The 17,892-nt window shown below is 50.8% G+C and overlaps 1 long non-coding RNA gene across 5 annotated transcripts in view; it reads right to left on the reverse strand.

Moving 5' to 3' along the window:
* LOC102550162 (uncharacterized) overlaps window positions 1–14,720 on the reverse strand; it is a 33,190-nt gene extending 18,470 nt beyond the window's left edge. For 4 of the 5 annotated variants that reach the window (XR_005489456.2, XR_005489453.2, XR_010054718.1 and 1 more), the window contains exons 1-2: window positions 14,162–14,720; window positions 13,746–13,867 (exon numbers count right to left, since the gene is read on the reverse strand). This is a non-coding gene — a long non-coding RNA (uncharacterized LOC102550162). Of the gene's footprint in view, window positions 1–529; window positions 2,183–13,745; window positions 13,868–14,161 lie in introns of all 5 variants that reach the window. The other variant, XR_005489452.2, reaches the window with a different exon arrangement.
* Window positions 14,721–17,892: the final 3,172 nt, after the last annotated feature.

Here is a 17,892-nt window from a genome sequence, read left to right on the forward strand (position 1 = left end):
TTTTCGTCCCCCACCCCTTAGTCTGAAGGACAGGTTGTTCAGAAAGGTAAAATTTTAAAGGGAGAAAAGGAGGAGGGAGGGGAGGGGAAACAGAAGGGAGGGAGGGCCTGAGTTCTACATGAAGGAAAAAGGCAGTAGGGTGGAGGTGGGGAGGCCAGGAAGAAAAGAAATGAGAAAGGGGAAGAAAAAGAAGGGAAGGGGAAAAAGCTCACAATCTTTTCTCTTTTTAGCTCCTGGAGGACAGTTTATTTGTTTAAAATCCTCTTATCTCCAGCGCCTGTCTTCCCACTGAGGGGCCTGTGGAGAGAGGCTGGTGTTTCTGCCAGAAACAATTGAACAGTGGGCTCCAGAAATGGCCCATGAGCCGCAGGGCCTTGTCCCCTCCTTCCTATCAGTCTTCACCCCACTGGAGAGCCCTCCTGTGATGTGACTGTCATGGCAGGCCAATGGGCATGGCCGTCCCCTTCTCCAACCCTTACCACACAGCTTCCTCCTCAGGGGCCTCTCTGCAGCCCGGGCAGACACTCACCTGGAGAGGCCTCCCAGCCTCCACCTCTACTGTTCTCTCCTCCTCGGCAGGGCTCTACCCTATGCTCTGCTTCTGGAAGCTTCTTTGGACGCATCCTCTCCCTGCTACACGCATTCGTTAGTTCGCCCTTTCATCGCATGCTCGAGTCTCTGAGATGTGCCAGGCATGAGAGATAAAGGGCCTGGGAGTCTCAGAGACCAGTGGAGGAAACAAAATGTCAACAGTCAATTAAAGCCTTTTAGGGCAAGCTTCAGCAGTCCATCCGCTAGTCAGACCACAGCAATAACGTCTAATGACCTCTGCGGGTTTACTGTGTGCCAGGCACTGTTCTGACTGTTTTACGTGCCTATCTCATCGAATTCTCGAAACAACTCTCCTGGTTAGGGCTATTATCCTCCTACTTCACAGAGGATGGCGCCCAGGCACAAAGGCCTCAAATAATCCACCTGAGGTCTCAGTTGACGGTCAGCCTTGAGTGGAAACCCTAGAGTGTGGGCCAGAGGCTAAACTCTTAAACCCAAAGGTGCTTCTAGCTCAGCCTCGAGTCTGGGATATTTCTTTACACACTCCTAACTCTGCGATGACCCTTGACCAGTCCAGCCAGCAGCCCAGAGCTGAGTCAGCCATTTTTGAGGGAGGTGGTATGGACCTAAATCATAGATGACTGACTACCAGAGCCCACCTCGGTGGCAATCGGGGCTCTCCCAGACTCAGGCAGGGGACTGCAGTCTCTTCTGCAGCGGCACAGAATGGCCCAGGACTCTTTGAACTCTCAGCTCTCTGACCAGAAGGAAGCCAAGAGTTAGCTGAGTGACAGTGGCGGAGGGCCCAGGGCAAGGGGTCATCTGTAATGACCACACACCAGGGAGATCCACTGATCCCTGTGGCCTTTCTAGGCCTCTTGGAGGAAGTCTGTCTCCAGTTAGGCAAGCCGCCTGCTGGGTGGCCTCAGGCCGAATTTTCTTTGAGGTCCAGCGAAGGTGGTGAGTTTCAAACCTCATCTCAGCAGTTATTTGGCACTTTGCATCCTAGGAGGCTATTAAGCTCATCCCTGGGAGACCTAAGGATGCTGGGCTCACCTTAGGTCTAAGGCCTAAGAGAAAGCCATTGAACAAACACGGAGAGGCTTTAGAAACAAAAGCAGTCGATTTGCATACCTACTTTGTGCCTGGCTGTGTGCAGGGGGTATGCAGCATGGTACAGCATAGCCCCAACCTTCCAGGAGGTTACAAAGCTAGTTGTAGCTGGTAGCAATTTGTGTTTCAAAGTACAGGAGAGGGAAGAAAGTCAGGACAGGATAGTCTGTCCCTAGACCAACCCAGCTAACCCCCTAAAAAGGCAGGGCCAGATGACCAAGCTGTGTCCAAGGTCTGAATCTCTGCTGCCCTTAGATCTTGGTTCAGGGCATGAGGACTGAGTTACAACCACTGCTATAGGAGCCAGCCCCAGAAAAGCCATGTTGGGAGGCACCTTCTGCTCTGAGGAGACCAGACCTTACTTACCTGTGTCTGATCGGCTACCTGGTCGGAACCTTGGCTTGGGTGAGATATGCTTCTTAGTCATTTCTCCAGGTATTTGTTGGATATGTGAGGACTGCTTCACCTCCTCAGAGCCCAGGAACTCCCACCCTCATATTGGTCTAGAATGTCTCCTCTGTGGCAAATGGGAAAAAAGAGACTCTTTCAGAGTCAGGCCAGAGCCAGTGCCTCCTTTGTCCCCATGTCAAACAGCCTATGTGGAAAAGACAGAGCAGGGAGGGCTGCCATTGCCCAGGGAGAGGTCAACTGAGACCAGGACCTTCCTACCTCCCTGGCTCTGATTCTCTGAGAAGTCTCTGAGCTCAGAATCCTCCCATAGGCCTGAAATCCTGAGCACAGGGTGTGCACGTGCGTGCGTGCATGTGTGTACACTTGAGTGTATGTGTATGTGTGTGCGTGCATGTGTGTGTATACTTGAGTGTGTGTGTATGTGTGTGCGTGCATGTGTGTGTATACTTGAGTGTGTGTATATGTGTGAGTGTGTGTGTGTGGTGTGTACTTGAGTGTGTGTGTGTGTGCGTGTGTGTGTGCGTGTTTGAACACTCGAGTGTGTGTATTGTGTGTGTGGGTATGTGTATACACCCCTTTAAGCTTGTGAATACTGAGATCCTTGGAACTGGGGGATTGGGTCTCTTCTTTCCAAAACCACAAGACCGCTGGCCGGCCTCAAGCCTTGGTTTCCTGGAGGCCCAGAAACTAATGAGAGTCAGACCCATCTTGTAGGCTTGGGCAGACCCAGTGCAGAATCAGCTGTCCTGAGGGTTGCCCTTTTCCTGAGACCCAGGTGACTTACCTTCCCCCTACATACCTACCCAACCATTTTTGCTTGTATGTGTGTGTGTATATATGGTGGTGGTGGTGGTATGTGTGTGTGTGCGTATGTGTATGTGTCTGTGTGAATATATGGTGGTAGTGGTGGGTGAATGTGTGTGCAAGTGTGTTGAGAGTGCACGAGTGTGAGTGGACATCCAGAGTTGACACCAGGTCTCTTTTCTCAATAGTGATCTACATTTATTTTTGAGACAGGCTCTCTCACTTAACCAGAAGATCATTAGTTCTGCTAGACTGGCTGGTTAACAAGTTTCAAGATATAAACACATATACGCATGCGCGCACACACACACACACACACACACACACACACACACACATATACAAACACAGAGACATGCACATAAATATACATATACACACAAACACACACTATAAGCACATACACATATATGTACATATACAACACACACGCACACACACATATGTACACACAACACACATATATACACAAACACAGACACACACACAGACACACACAGACACATGCACATAAGCACACACACATACATGTATACACGCAACACACACATACACTCACACATAGACACACACACAGTCATATTAACACACACACTCCACAATGCCTGACTCTCACGTGAGTTTGGAGAATCTGAACTCACATCACAGAGCTCACTATAAGGAAGCACCTGGGGACTCACAAGGCTGAGGCTGACCAGGCCTCAGCAGGGAACGCGTCTGCCAACCGTGCCATTGCTGTGTTCCCAGGGAGAGGCTATAGCCACCAAGTGTTCCTTGTGAATGGGTATGACTGAGAGGATCTGTCCCTGCCTGTGCCCTTCCACCCCGGGTGGCTCGGGAGAGTACTGGAGCAGTAAGCAAGCTAGAGACACCACCACGTGGTTTCTTCACAGCCTCCAAACACTTGGAGTCAGCCCTGCAGATCTCCTTTATCTCAGTTAAGAGTAGTAGCGTGTATCCCTGAGAACACTGATCTCCTGGGCTTACCTTCCCAATCTTCCCAGGAGCATTTTAGTGAGTTAGAAATATTTGCCTAAGAAACCCCACTATACACAGTACAGTATTTGAAGAGATTGGGTTTCAAGGCCCTGGATTTGAGCCTCTATGCCATCTTGTTTTTCCCATCCGGTAACTGGGGCTGGCAATGTGAGTTCACAGAGAAAATCTCCTAACACAAGAGGCTCAGAGTCTGGGAGAGGCAATAAAACGAAAAGCAGCGGCAGTCCCTGACCACCAGCAGCAGCAGCACTCTCTGGGCTGTGGCAAGGCCCATGCACAGAAAGCTGGGTTAGGGCAGTGGGCCCCAGGCTTGTGGCCCTGAGGCCTTCTCCCTTGAAATGGGAGGCAGGAAGATTCCTTCTTCTGGGCATCCCGTGGCCCTGGATTAAGCCTTTTGATTGTCCTACTGAAGCCACTGTTTGTGGCAGGGGATCCTGGCTCTTGGAAGAGATGGCCCAAAAAGTTTTGGGAACTGGCCCTTTTTCCACACATCTAACAGGCTGTTCAGCCTTGACTAGCTGAAGGTCAAGAAAGGACTGGTCCCGAAAAGGCCCTTGCCGTGTCTCCTTTCTGGCAGACTCTAAACAGGGTTACTGTGCAAACAGCACAGAACTCCTCTGAGGCCTTATTGTGACTTCAACACAGAGAGCAAAGCCTTGCAGGTCAAGAACCCAGGAGACATTGGGCTTAAGGAGAGAGGGGTTGAGTCATGAAGGATCGGGACAGAGTATCTGTGCTGCCTGCTCTTATCCACCTCCTTGCCTAGAATTCAGGGTGTAGGCTGGAACTTTCTGGGCTCCAGACAAAGAGGAAAGTTCAGTGGGGGCTTGATGTTGAGTCAGCCGGAGCGTGGCCTTGAACTCAGGTCTCAGATGCTAAATTCTGGGTCAGGTGATGCAGAAAAAGAGGTTGGCGGGGACCTGGGCTAGTGCCTCTGCTCCAATCTTATTAATGAGAAGACTGGACCCCTTAGAACATCCCTGGAACATTCCAACAACCAGAGCCATGCCTGGCACCCAGCCCTTCCTGTCCCGCCTCAGTTCATAGTAGCCTCAGCCTTCAGCTCCACTCATGGTCGCCACTCTGCCTGCCCATCCCTCCCCTGCCATTTGTATCTATTGCCTGTGACAGAGCCCCACAAAGTAAGCTGTATGCGTGTCATTCTGCCAGGCACTGGGTCCCCTCACGGGGCGGGGATCGTCTTCGAAGCCGGAGCCTCAGTAGTAGTTGTTGGGTCAGTTTGCTTACCTATTAAATGGGAGCAGTGATAGCCTCTGGCAAAGGCCAGTGGAGATTCTTAATGAGAGCCTGCAGGTGAAGGAGTTCCTGAGAGAAGGGTCAAATGAAGCTCAGAAAGGATGTGCCCCTCCCCCAGTGTCACAGAGCATGCTGGCAGCAGTAACAGTTGGGATGATGTGAAGGAACAAGAGGGACATTAGCCCAGGTCTCTGGTTCTATGTGTCTGTTTTCCCAGCCATGAAATCACATGGTTGTGGTGCGCTCTGAGCCAGATGCAGAGAATGCAAAAGGATTACAGCTTCCAACCCAGGCCCTCTTTTTCCACCCTTAAAACCCCCATGCTCCCCTGTGGGGAGCAGTCTCTGCCTGAACCCAGTGGTCAGTCTGGGGCGTGGGGCGGTTTGCAACAGGCGCCTATTGTCTGCTAGCTTGAGTGCACCTGTACTTCACTGTCCCATGCCGGTGAGTCAGCTCCTGGCAGGCTGCTGGCCTGCTACTCCACAGCGTCTTGAGCCTGAAAGGGGACCTTTCTTTTCCCTCTCCTCCGCCTTCCTCCCTCCGCTCTCTGTGAAGTGGTCATCTCCGCTGGGCAGCAGGGAGCATCCTTCTGTGCCAAGAGTTCTTGAGTCTCCTTGGCCAGGAGACAGGGTGGGGTCTCAGAAACAAAGAGGGTGCAGCCTAGAGCTGGCCAGAGCTGTAGGCTACTGTAGGGCAAAGCTCTCAGGGTACCCAGGTACAGCTGGCTGCTCTGGGGCTGGGTCTTAGTTTCTTTTCCTGTGATAAACTGTCCTGAATAAAGCAATTTAAGGAAGGAAGGAAGGGTTTGTTTTAGCTCACAGCTCAAGACACAGTCCATCATGGTAGAGGAGTCATGGCGGCAAGGGAAGGAAGGAAAGGTTTGTTTTAGCTCACAGCTCAGGACACAGTCCATCATGGCGGGGGAGTCATGGCAGCAAGGACCTTGAAGCAGTTGTCATTTTACATCCAGAGTCTGGAGAAAAGAGCAAGTAAAAAGCAGCCTGTGGCTGCTTAGCTCCTTTTTTCCATTCATAGAGTCTAGGATTGTAAATAGGGAATGATGCCACCCGCAGTGGGCAGAACTTCTCATATCAATTAATGTAATCAAGATATTCCTCTACTCGCATGCTGTTAGGGTTTCCATTGCTGTGAACAGACACCACGACCAAAGCAACACTTATGAAGGACAGCATTTAATTGGGGGCTGGCTTATTGGTTTTGAGGTTCAGTCCATTATCATCATAGCTGGAAGCATAGCAGCATCCAGGCAAGCATGTTGATGAGGGAACTGAGAGTTCTACATCTTGTTCCAAAGGCAAACAGGAGAAGGCTGACTTCCAGGTAGCTAGGAGGAAGGTCTCTCAAAGCCCACCCCACAGTATCAGACTTCCTCCAACAAGGCCACACCTATTCCAACAAAACCACACCTCCTAATAGTGCCACTCCCTGGGCCAAGCATATTAAAACCACCACACATGCCTAGAGACCCATCTTCTAGATTCTCTGTCAGGTTGGTAATTAACACTAACCATCACAGACTACCATGCCCCAGAGGCCATGGGAAGAAGATCTGTCAGCTGTGTTCAATGAGCAGCCAACAACCAGCACCACCACAGGGTCCCTAAGACAGGGCAAGTGCATGTAATCGCCCCTTACTCCTTGAGGCCCAACCATCTGGACTCAGAATTAAGATCAGGATAAAGATGCATGGACAGGCCTAGGAGACAACTCCATTAGGAAAGTGCCTGCTCTACAAGTGTGAGAACCAGAGTGTGGGCTGCACAACAGAATTTAACTTTGAAAATTTGTCTTAAGTTTCACTGGGGCTGGGGAGGGTTGAAGAGATGGCTCAGTGGTTAAGAGCACGTGTTGCTCTTGCAGAGGACCTTGGTTCAATTCCAAGCACCCACATGGTGGCTTACAGCCATCTGTAAGTCCAGTTTCAGTCTTACAGTATAAGGTGGGAGCTGGGGGATGGCCCGGTGTGTGGAACACTTACAGTATGAGTAAGCGTGAGGGACAGAGCTCAGACCCCAGAACCTTTCTAAAAGTCAGGCAGATGGGTGGGTCCCCTCTAATCCCAATGTGCAAGAAGCAGAAAGACGGGGGGGGGGGGAGAGGATCCCTGGGGCAGGCTGGCTAGACTCGCTGGAACTGGTGAGCTCCAAGTTACGCAAGAGCCCCTTCCTCTATAAAGTGAAGAGCAATCAAGGAAGAAAATCACACCAACATTGGGTACACAAATACCTGCCTGCACACATGTTCCCACATGCATGGACACACACACACCATACATAAGTAAGAAAGAAAGAAAAACCCAGGTGGATGATACATGAGAAATAACACCCAAGGATGTCTTCAATGTCTCCACACACATGCATACATATACGCATCTTACATGAATACACACTCACACACAGTGCGCTAGTACACACATGTACCTTATATGCATGCACTTGCACACAGACATGCATGTGTTCACACATACACCTGTTCATATACTTGCCCAAATAAATGCACTTGAACACCCCTAGACAGACAGACAGAGAGAGAGAGAGAGAGAGAGAGAGAGAGAGAGAGAGAGAGAGAGAGACAGACCTTGGTACTGAGCTGGATGTCCCATGGTTTGCTTTTTATTCTGTCTGGGACACCAGCTCCTGGGATGGCATCACCCACACTCAGGGGGAGTCTTCCCTTCTCAAATAAACCTCTCTCAGGGACACACGCAGAAGTGCATCACCTAGATGATTCCAAATTCAGTCAAACTGAACCAACTGTGGAAGGCATTCGATGACAAAGACATAGGCAATCAAAGTTGAACCTGAAACCCTAAAGTAAAAGGAGATGGGATACTCGGGGCAGAGGCCAAGTCAGTAACACTGTGAAGCTCTTAGGGGATAACCTCTGGTCTCCAGTGGGATAGCCTCCGGTCTGCAATGGGGAATGTAATGAGATCAATTTCTGGTTAAGCAGAAGAAGGCTCTGTGGGTAAGATGCTTGCTTTCTAAGTGTGATACCTGAATTTGAATGCTCAGCATCTGTATCAAACGCTGAACGTGGCTGTACATGCCTGAAATCCAAGGATCGGGGAGCAGAGTCAGGCAGATCTCAAGGGCACGCTGGCTGGCCAGCTTACCGAGAACAGTGAGGTTCTTCGAGAGATCCTGGGTCAATGGTAAAGTGACTCACAGGGACATGGATAGCATGTGCTGCTTGAGCATGACTCAGTGTGTCCCCCTGCTCACTCACATGCAACACACACACACACACACACACACACACACACACACACACACACATACACACACGAGAGAGAGAGAGAGAGAGAGAGAGAGAGGGAGAGAGAGAGAGAGAGAGAGAGAGAGAGAGAGAGAGAGAGAGAGAGGTCAGCCCATTGCCCATGGAGCAGAACCACTCTTCTGGCAGAACTCCGGCTCACCAAAGTGGAACTTAGTGCGGGCCTCTCTCTGTGAGCAAAGACTCCAAAAAAATCGGCTGAGCCCTCCAAACCAAAGGTAAGCCATTTCTGTTTAACCCCTAAAACAGAAGCAAGGGGATCGAGTTTCATGGGTACTGAGGACACAAATGTAGATCTCCTCTGACAGAACTTGACAACATTGGAAGTATCAAGTTGTTTCTCTGAGTGTATAAATACAACATCCAACTCACCATAACAATAAGCACACATAGGAGTCAGGAAACAGTATATTGAAAACATCAGAAAGGGTGCCTGATGGAGCTGTTATAGTTACCAGTGTAGAACTGAGAGACTGCACTTGCTCTGTTTAAGGATATCGCTGTAGCTACTGTTGCTACAAAAAAGATGACCCCCAAACACAGCAAGGTAAAACAGCAATTTGGTTGTCTTGTGACTTTATGGAGCAGAAGTCCAGGAACAGCATGACTGGGAAGCTGTCATTTCAGTATGGCTGGCTGCTGCCTGGTCTCTGTGACCTCTCTGGCATAGTGGTCTCTGAGCTAGCCGTCTTCCACGGCAGGTGACTTCCCTCAGACAGAAAGAGTCCTAAGAAAGCTGGTTGAAGATGCAGAGCCTTACGGAGTTTCTTCAGACAGCACGGGGCTTCGTTTGTGCTACATTCTCTTGAGCGCAGGAAGTAATTGAGGCCAGACCTGATTCAAGGGGAGCAATTAGAGACTTCCTACCTCTTGGTCAAAGCAGTATGAAAACCTCGAGGCCCAACTTCAAAGCTTCTATTGAGATAAAAGAAATAAGCTTCTACTGTTAAAAGAAAATTCCAGTAAAGAGGCTGGGGAGGTGCTCAGTGAAGAAGAAGCTGGCCACACAAATGTTAGAACTGGAATTCAGAGCCCCCAAACCCACATAAGTGCCAGCTGAGTATAGTGGTCCATCTGCAATTCAAGAACTTGGGAAACAGACAGGGGTTTTCCCCCAGAGCAAGCAGGCTAGCCAGACAAGCGTTGTTGGAGAGCTCAGAGTTCTGGAAGAGACCCTACCTCAATAAGGAAGATGGAGAGTGACCAAGAAAGACTCCTGATGTCAACCTCTGGCAGGCACACACACACACACACACACACACACACACACACACACACTCATACACACTCACATGTGCACACATGCACATACACACAAGTACACACTCACAGAACATGTATACACACATGCATACACACCAGTCCCCCCATATGTATGAAAAATGTAAGTTAATAAAAGAAGGGGGATTCCAACACAGGCGTAGTATGGGGTTGTGCCTGTAATCTTCACACTTGCAAGTCGGAGGCAGGAGGATCATGAGTTCAAGACTAGTCTGAGATACATAGCTCAAACCCTCCTGCCGTACGCCACCCCAAATGAAGGGGGCAGAGTAAGAGAAAACTAGAGGGGATCACAGGTATCTTCTGAACAAAAAACTGTTCTAAGTTTTATCACAAGTGGCATCTCACCCTTGGTGGAGATCAGTCATTCAACACAAGGTCCCATGCGCATTGTCACAGTATGACCAGCTCCCTGCTGCAACCTCCCTCCCTCTTCCTCAGCTCTGCTTTCCCCGTGGAGGTGTCCAGGTAACTATGCAGAACGCCAAGAGGTTTGGTTGTTTGATTTCGCTTAGTAGCATATAGAATAATGGGTTTCATTGAAACATTTTCATTCATAACAACAATTGTGCTTAGCTCATATTTTCTCCCCATTACTTTCCCTACTCCTCGCCCTCTACCTGCCTCCAGAAACTTTCCCTCTACTTTCATGATACGTGTGTGTGTGTGTGTGTGTGTAACCCAAATATCCAAATTATACATATGTATATACACACATATATATGTATACACATATATGTATTTACATCATTTATACACATATGTATATATGTCACATAGGCATATATTAAACCAAATTCTCTGTATAAAGACTTGAGCCACATTTTTCTTTAGCACCCACTTCTATTACTGTCTCTTGTGGAGAAGCTCAGGGGAAAGGGAAGGTTATAAGGAAGAGAGAGACTGCCACCCAAATTACCCCCTTTCTACTCCATGCCCTGTGACATAGTTTCATTGTTCATTGAGAATGAATAAAACCCCACTGTGTGGACGCCCCACTTTCTCCCTCCATTCATCTGCTGGTGAACACCTTGCTGGCTCCATATCTTGGCTTCTGTGAATGGTGCTACAGTAATCAGAGTTGTGTGGGTAGCACCGCCGCGTGCTGCCTATTGTTCCGCCGGGCGTGTGCCCAGGAACGGTGCGGCCACATCATAGGGCTGTTCTATCGCTGGTTCTTTGACGGCCGGTGGCTGCACCAGCTCACATCCTCACCAGCTGCGAACCGGGGAACCTGAAAGGCTGCTGGGAGAATTCAAAGGGATCTGGGACTTCAGGCATCTTCCTCGGGCCACTCAGCCCTGCCTGTTCCCAGCACACAGATAGAATGAAAGATTCCCAGGCCGAGAGAAGATGGCCGCCACGTGGGCTCACTGGAGATTAAAAATTAAAATGGCTGAGACCCTCCTATTAATCCATACGATGATGCGGGGGGAGGGGCACAGATATGAATGGAGAATTTACAAAAGAGGAAGTCCGCAGTGTCCCTGAGGAGAGCATACACGGTGTCTTTTTTTGTCACCTGAGCTTCCCTGAAATTGACTATGTAAACTTAATTTGGCCTCAAACTTGCAGCAATCCCCCTGCCTCTCTGCCTCTCAGAATGCTGGTACTTTAGGAGTGAGTCACCTCAAAACAGATCCTGATTGGCAAGGTTGAATGAAATATGCAGCAGGAGAGCTGCAGCTTAGAACTCCCATCAGCCAGATAAATTATAAAACACAGAATTAACAGGGACACAAATGCAGAGCAGACGGGTATTTTAAGAGACGCTTCAGGGGGTTGGGGATTTAGCTCAGTGGCAGAGCGCTTGCCTAAGAAGCACAAGGCCCTGGGTTCGGTCCCCAGCTCCGAAAAAAAAGAACCAAAAAAAAAAAAAAAAAAAAAAGAGAGACGCTTCAGATACATAGAAGGAAGTCAGTCTGTAAAGTTCTCTCCACGCAAGCATGAGGACCTGAGTTCAAATCCCGGCACCCAGGTAAAGAGCCAGTGTGCATCTATAATTCCTACCACTGCAGAGACAGAGAGGAGAGGAGTCTACAGGGCAGCTAGCTGAGCCAAGTCAGTGAGCTGAGGGTTCGGTGAGAAAATAAGGTGGGAGAGTTGAGAAAGACGCCAGCCTTGAGTCTCTAGCTGTCACATGCACACATGGGATGAACAGGCACATAACCACATGAACAGTTACATACACCGACGTGTACAGGAATAAATAAAAAAAAATGAAACTAAATGAAATGAAAAGTAGGGGGCTTTAGGTGTTTATGACAGTGTTCTGTGAGACAAGGGTAGAATTGATTTAAGTATCTGCTTTTGGAGTAAAATTAGATACACGATGTGGGCTTCCAGATCAACTCTAGACATTCGACCTCTGGAGTGAGCCCAAAACATAGTTCCTGGTGGTTCTGTCGATGCCCTCCGCCACGCCCTAGACAACATTCAGTGGCTGCTTGGATACATGCGGCGGTAGGAAGCTCGTCTTTGTACAAACGAGCCATTCAAATTAGCTAGGTCATCCTTGGCTAAGAAACACCCGTGCTTTCTTCCGAGCCATCCATCCAAGTCTGCCCTTCAGAGGACTTAAGCTAACCAGGCCTCTGCTGCTTCCCCGGGCAGCCTTCCCACAGCTCTCCAATTCACACAGCACTCAGTGACTCTCTGGACCCCCAGACTGACAGGCTTGCCTCTTTCCTTCCCCCACACAGCCCCTTGTCCAGCCAAACTGTCCCCCAAGATTGGGTCCAACTACCAGGGTTCTTTGCAAACGTGGTTACCCCTATCTGGGCATAGCCTAGGCAGCTCAGCGTATGATTAGGTGCAAGCCTCCTCTGGGCGGAGGCTCAGGCTTCTGTTGGTGCAAACTTACATGGCAGAGTGAGCTGTTACTTTCAACTCTGAGTGATCAGCTACATTTCCTGATCATTTTTGTTTTGATTTTTAACTAGGACTACTATGCAGGATGCTCTATCCAGAGAAAGAGGGGAGAGAAGGGGAGGGGAAGGGGAAGGGGAAGGGAAGGGAGAAGGGGGGAGAGGGAGGGAGGGGAAGAGGAGGAAGGGGTGGGGGAGGAGGAGGGAGGGAGGGGGAGGGGGAAGGAGGAGGCAGTGGGGAGGGTGAGAGTGAGGGAGGGGGAAGGAGGAGGCAGTGGGGAGGGTGAGAGTGAGGGAGGGGGAAGGAGGAGGCAGTGGGGAGGGTGAGAGTGAAGGAGGGGGAAGGAGGAGGCAGTGGGGAGGGTGAGAGGGAGGGAGGGGGAAGGAGGAGGCAGTGGGGAGGGTGAGAGGGAGGGAGGGGGAAGGAGGAGGCAGTGGGGAGGGTGAGAGGGAGGGAGGGGGAAGGAGGATGCAGTGGGGAGGGGGAGGGAGAGGGAAAGAATGAAAATCTACATGACTCAAAAGATGGATCAAAGACTTGAGCAGTACCCTGGTCTCCTGTTGTCTGGAGGTGGACATGTGTAAATGCCTGCTAGTACTTTCCCGAAGCAGATCTGTGCCGTCAGATGTGGGGCCATGCATCCTACTTTGCTATTTAAAGAGGTGTCAGGGAGAATGACCTCATCAGTTCATTCCTTATAGGAATCCCATAGCCTTCTCTCATGGAGATTTCCAAAGTATCTAACTGTTCCCTCTTCCCTGTGGACATCCGGGGTGCTTTGGCCCTTTTTTCCCAGAAGCCAGCACTGTCCTAAGCCCAGGACTCAGAGCCCATTGCTCTCTCGTCACCCAGGAGCTAGGTTTCTCCTCCATCCAGTTGCTGCCTCCTGTTGCTTTCCGCCTTGTTTGGAGACTATTCTGCTGCTGTTCCTGTCAGCTGAGGGTCACCAGCAAACAGGGAGGAAGCCCCTGCCTCTCCATTCAAACCATTGATAAAAATCTCAAGCGATACAGGGGGTAATGACAGGTCCCCAGGGCAAGCCCTCCATCCATCACCTGTCACCGGGGAGCTGACAGTCCCACCACACTACCCTTGACCCTTCGGAGTCCAAACCTCAACTTTCAGCCCAGATGAGGAGGAACACTGGTTTGCTGCTGACTTACCATTTGGTATTCGAGATGCCCTCCAGAGGGTCTGAGGGGGAAAGCCCTGGCCTCGTGGCCATCAAAGCTGGATCCACTGCTAGCTGCTGCTCCGGGCAAGTCACCTCCAGGGCAGAGATTTCCTGTGTCCACCAGAAATGGTGCCTCAGAAAGGACCCAGTTCATCTTTTCTAAAACTAACCCTTGGAGATCTCTCTCTCTCTCTCTCTCTCTCTCTCTCTCTCTCTCTCCCCATCTTTCCCTCTGTCTCTGTGTCTCTCTGTCTCTGTGTCTCTCTGTCTCTGTCTCTCCCTGTGTCTCTGTCTCTCTCGATCTCTGTATTTCTCCCCCCATCTTTCTGTCTCTGTCTATCTCTCCCTCCCTCCCTCCCTCCCTCCCTCGCACGCTCTCTCTCCCTGCTTCCCACTTTCTCCCACCATCCGAGAGGGCTAAGACGAGAACTTCACTCTGTTCTTTATCCTTGAAATCCCCATCTCTGTTGCATCAGCCACACTGTGGGCTGGACCAGCCATGCACCAGCCTTTGGCAAAGACCTTGCCAGATTTCCCATGCTCGCTTTCAATGTGGGGCCTGAATGAGCTCTCCTGTGCCACCCACTTGGCTGGTTATGACAGGCCATTCCCCATTGCCCAGTGTCCTGACCCTCTTGGTCCTCCTTTACTTTCAAAGCTCAAAACTATGTCCCCTTCCCGGTACGACTGCCTCCCCGGAGGTTGGGATGCCAACTGCTAGGGCTCACATCCCACAGCATATTGTTCCTAAGACCATGTCACCTTTCTTTATTAACCCCATATTATGGTCACAGCCAGGGCAGAGTCTGTATTTCTTCTGTTCTTAAGTGTGTGAGAAGGGGACACATAGGAGTAGGGACCTTAGAGAGAGCTAAGAGGGGGCCCACAGCCCACCCATCCCTCCAGCTGCCTCCACTGCCCTACCATCCTGGCTGGTCAGCTTCTAGAAGAAACTGATAGTAGGAAGAGCTAGATCCAGTCATGAGAAGCTCTTCGGTCCGGCTTTTTCCCCAGGGAATCAGAAGGGTATAGGATGGGCTAGAGGTCCTGATGAAAGTCAGGTCTTCAGACAGAGGAAAGTGGATACCCTCCGACCACAGCATAAATACACGGAACATGCAGAGTGTGTATAAAGGAGAGGGGAGAGGAGACTGCAGGGGTGGGTGGAACAGCTCACCTCCTCCCAGTAACTCCCCAGGTAGGGAAGCTATACTAGGCCAGAGAGAAGAGTTGAGCTTGCAGTGAGCCAGGCTAACTGCTTGCATGGCCCAGTCTCAGAGAGACTCGGAGTTCTTTCTCTGTGTACATGATTCCCTAGATCTGTCTTCTGGATGGAAACACATTCCTGACTAGACTGGAATGTCTGACCTATCTTTGTTTCCCACACCTCTCCCCCTGGGGCCTGAACAGACCGCCAGGGCACCAGCAGCACATGGAAGGCCGCTGGGCCTTGCAGACAATCTTGCTGGCCCGTGATCCCCTGTTTCTTGCTTTCCTTAACCCAGCATATAAGTGGGTTCTATGAATCAGGACCGTAGCTTGACACTGGGCTTGTCTCACAGGAGATAAGGGTACTGGGCTGGTGAGTTCAGGGGGTGCTGAGCAATGGCGAGAAGGGGCTCCCCACCCAGGGAGGAATAAGTACCCTGTCCCCTCGTCTCACTCAGGGAAGCCACTTGGAATCTGCCAGTGGCGTAGTTGGGATGGATCTTGACTTGCAGTCTGTGGTTGATAACGGACGGTGATATGACACCAGAAGCAGTGACTGTCTGTACTGCGACTACACTCGGGGACGACAACCTCCCATTACCTGGAACATGCACTCGCAGTATCAGAGTATGCTCTGAGGAGTGTATTGCTAGGGACAATGGTTGCCCAGGAACTAGCAGAGTCACTCTGGGCAGCAAAGGTGAGACCTCATGGTCCTACTACCCTCCCTTACTTTCCTGTGGGGACTTTCTAAACTCTCTAGCCTGGTTCTTATGCTAAGGGCCATTGAAGACCCGGATCTGCAAGCAATACTCATTATTTCTTCCTTCCTTCCTTCCTTCCTTCCTTCCTTCCTTCCTTCCTTCTTCCTTCCTCAATCCCGCCCCCTTCCTCTCTTCCTCCTGCCCACTCCTTCATTGGCTGTCTGTCAAAACATCCACTATACAGATTCTACAGCTCACCCTGGTTTTGGTGGGGAACAGTCCTACGTCTACCTAAGAGCTAGAGGAAAGACTGTACCACAAGCTGGCAACAGCCTTCATTATGCATAGCCTCAGAGCCAAGCAAGGATGGGGCTGGGTTTAGTTCCAGCCTTGGGAGCTCTGGGCTCATCTCTTTTCTTACTGCCCATCAGGGGGATTTTTCTGCTCTTTCCCTCTGTCTGTGTTTAGCCCGGGGACAAAGGGCTGACAGTCCCTTCCCTGGGACCTTATCTGCCACTGCCAAAATTCCTCATCCCCCACTGCTGTCCTGGCTGTCCCTCAAGCCATCCAACAGCACAGTCGCCACAGGGCCTTTGTACATGACATGCATGCGCTCCACTCTGTGCCTTCGCTTCCGTGCACAAGTGTCTCATCCTTTGATGCCCACACTCAAACCTCTCACTGAGGCATCCCCAACCTCCTTACTTAAGACTGTGCCAGTCCTGTGCCCTTCATGCCTGTCCCCTGGTCTTTACGCTTTGTTTCTCTGCAGCGTTTTCTCTCCTCTCTTCAGAGCTTTGGACAGAACCCAGGACATTTTGCACATCTCTTCCCATATGCTACACAGATGTCGTACTGCGCTGTAGTGACTGCGTGGACTGTGCAGTGAGCCTGCCCATTTAACATGCTTATTCGTGTATGTCATATGTGCTCTTAGCATGTCGGTTCTGTGAGGTCACAGACTTTGGCTAATCCTCAACATACGTTGACTGGGAAAGGGAATGAGCATTTGGAAGTCACTAACTTATAAGGAGACCTCAGCATAGACACTGATGAGGATGGCCAGGGCCAGTGAGTCTTAGCAGGAACTGACCCATAGCCAGATGTGTGAGTAATGGTGGTTAGGGATGGCGGAGAGGCCGGTGTGGTTGTGCTCCCTCATTCAAATCTGTCCCATTCCATCCCGGCTGTAGGTGTGTGTGTGTGTGTGTGTGTGTGTGTGTGTGTGAGAGAGAGAGAGAGAGAGAGAGAGAGAGAGAGAGAGAGAGGTGGGGGAGAGATCGAGGGAGGGAGGAAGAGGAGGAGGAAGAGAAGGAGGAAGAGGAGGAGGAGGAAGAGGAGGAAGAGGAGGAAGAGGAAGAGAGAGAGAAGAGGAGGAAGAGGAGAAGGTGGAGGGGAGGAGGAGGAAGAGGAGGAAGAGGAGGAGGAGGAGGAAGAGGAGGAGAGAATGAAAAGAAGTATCTCTGAGACCTGAGACCTGGCAAACCTACTCTGTGCAATGCTGCTTGAGCCTCCCTACCTGAGCTTCTCCACTTGGGCTTAGGAGAGGCCCTGGTCAACATGGAAGGATGCAGTGTGGAGAAGGGACTGTACCCTGCACAGGCACATGCTCTGCACCAGACAGATTCCATATGCGGCCTTCATCGCCGCCAGTTTTACAGATGACACAACTGCACCGCAGTTCCGCGAGGTGCATTCCACAGACGATCAAGCTGAGGTTCAAGCTGGTTCTCCGTTTTGCCTGCTGTAGACATAGAGAGCAAAGTGGGAGAGTCTACACCTAGGTCTCTGCCCCTGGTATTTCTACCTACCCTAGAGGTGATGGGAGAGACTGTACAGGCCTAGCTGGTGGGTCGCAGAGTTGGTGTTCTTTAAAGGGTTCCCCAAGGGGATGGTGCTGAGTATCAGGATGACTTGAGGCAGCTTAGATCCTGTGCAGCTCCAGCCACAGGGTAAATCCCACACCCACTGGGCATGGCATCCTGAAGGCCTTCTCAGGGGTCAGAGACAGCTCTCCTCAGCTCCCGCTGGCTGGCAGCTCCCTCTGCTGGACCCAGCCCTGAGGACGAGCTCAGACACTGGGACGCCGCTGCTGTCTGTCTGCACTTGGGGGCTGGCTCTCCCTCCACCACGGGAGTGAGGGAGTCACATGCAGGGCACCTGCCAGGACTTCAAATTATCTGTGGAGGAGACTTACACGGAGGGTGGATTTTGAGAAGTCCG

The sequence above is a fragment of the Rattus norvegicus genome, chromosome 9 (genome assembly GCF_036323735.1).
Source record: "Rattus norvegicus strain BN/NHsdMcwi chromosome 9, GRCr8, whole genome shotgun sequence".
NCBI classification, from domain to species: Eukaryota; Metazoa; Chordata; class Mammalia; order Rodentia; family Muridae; genus Rattus; species Rattus norvegicus.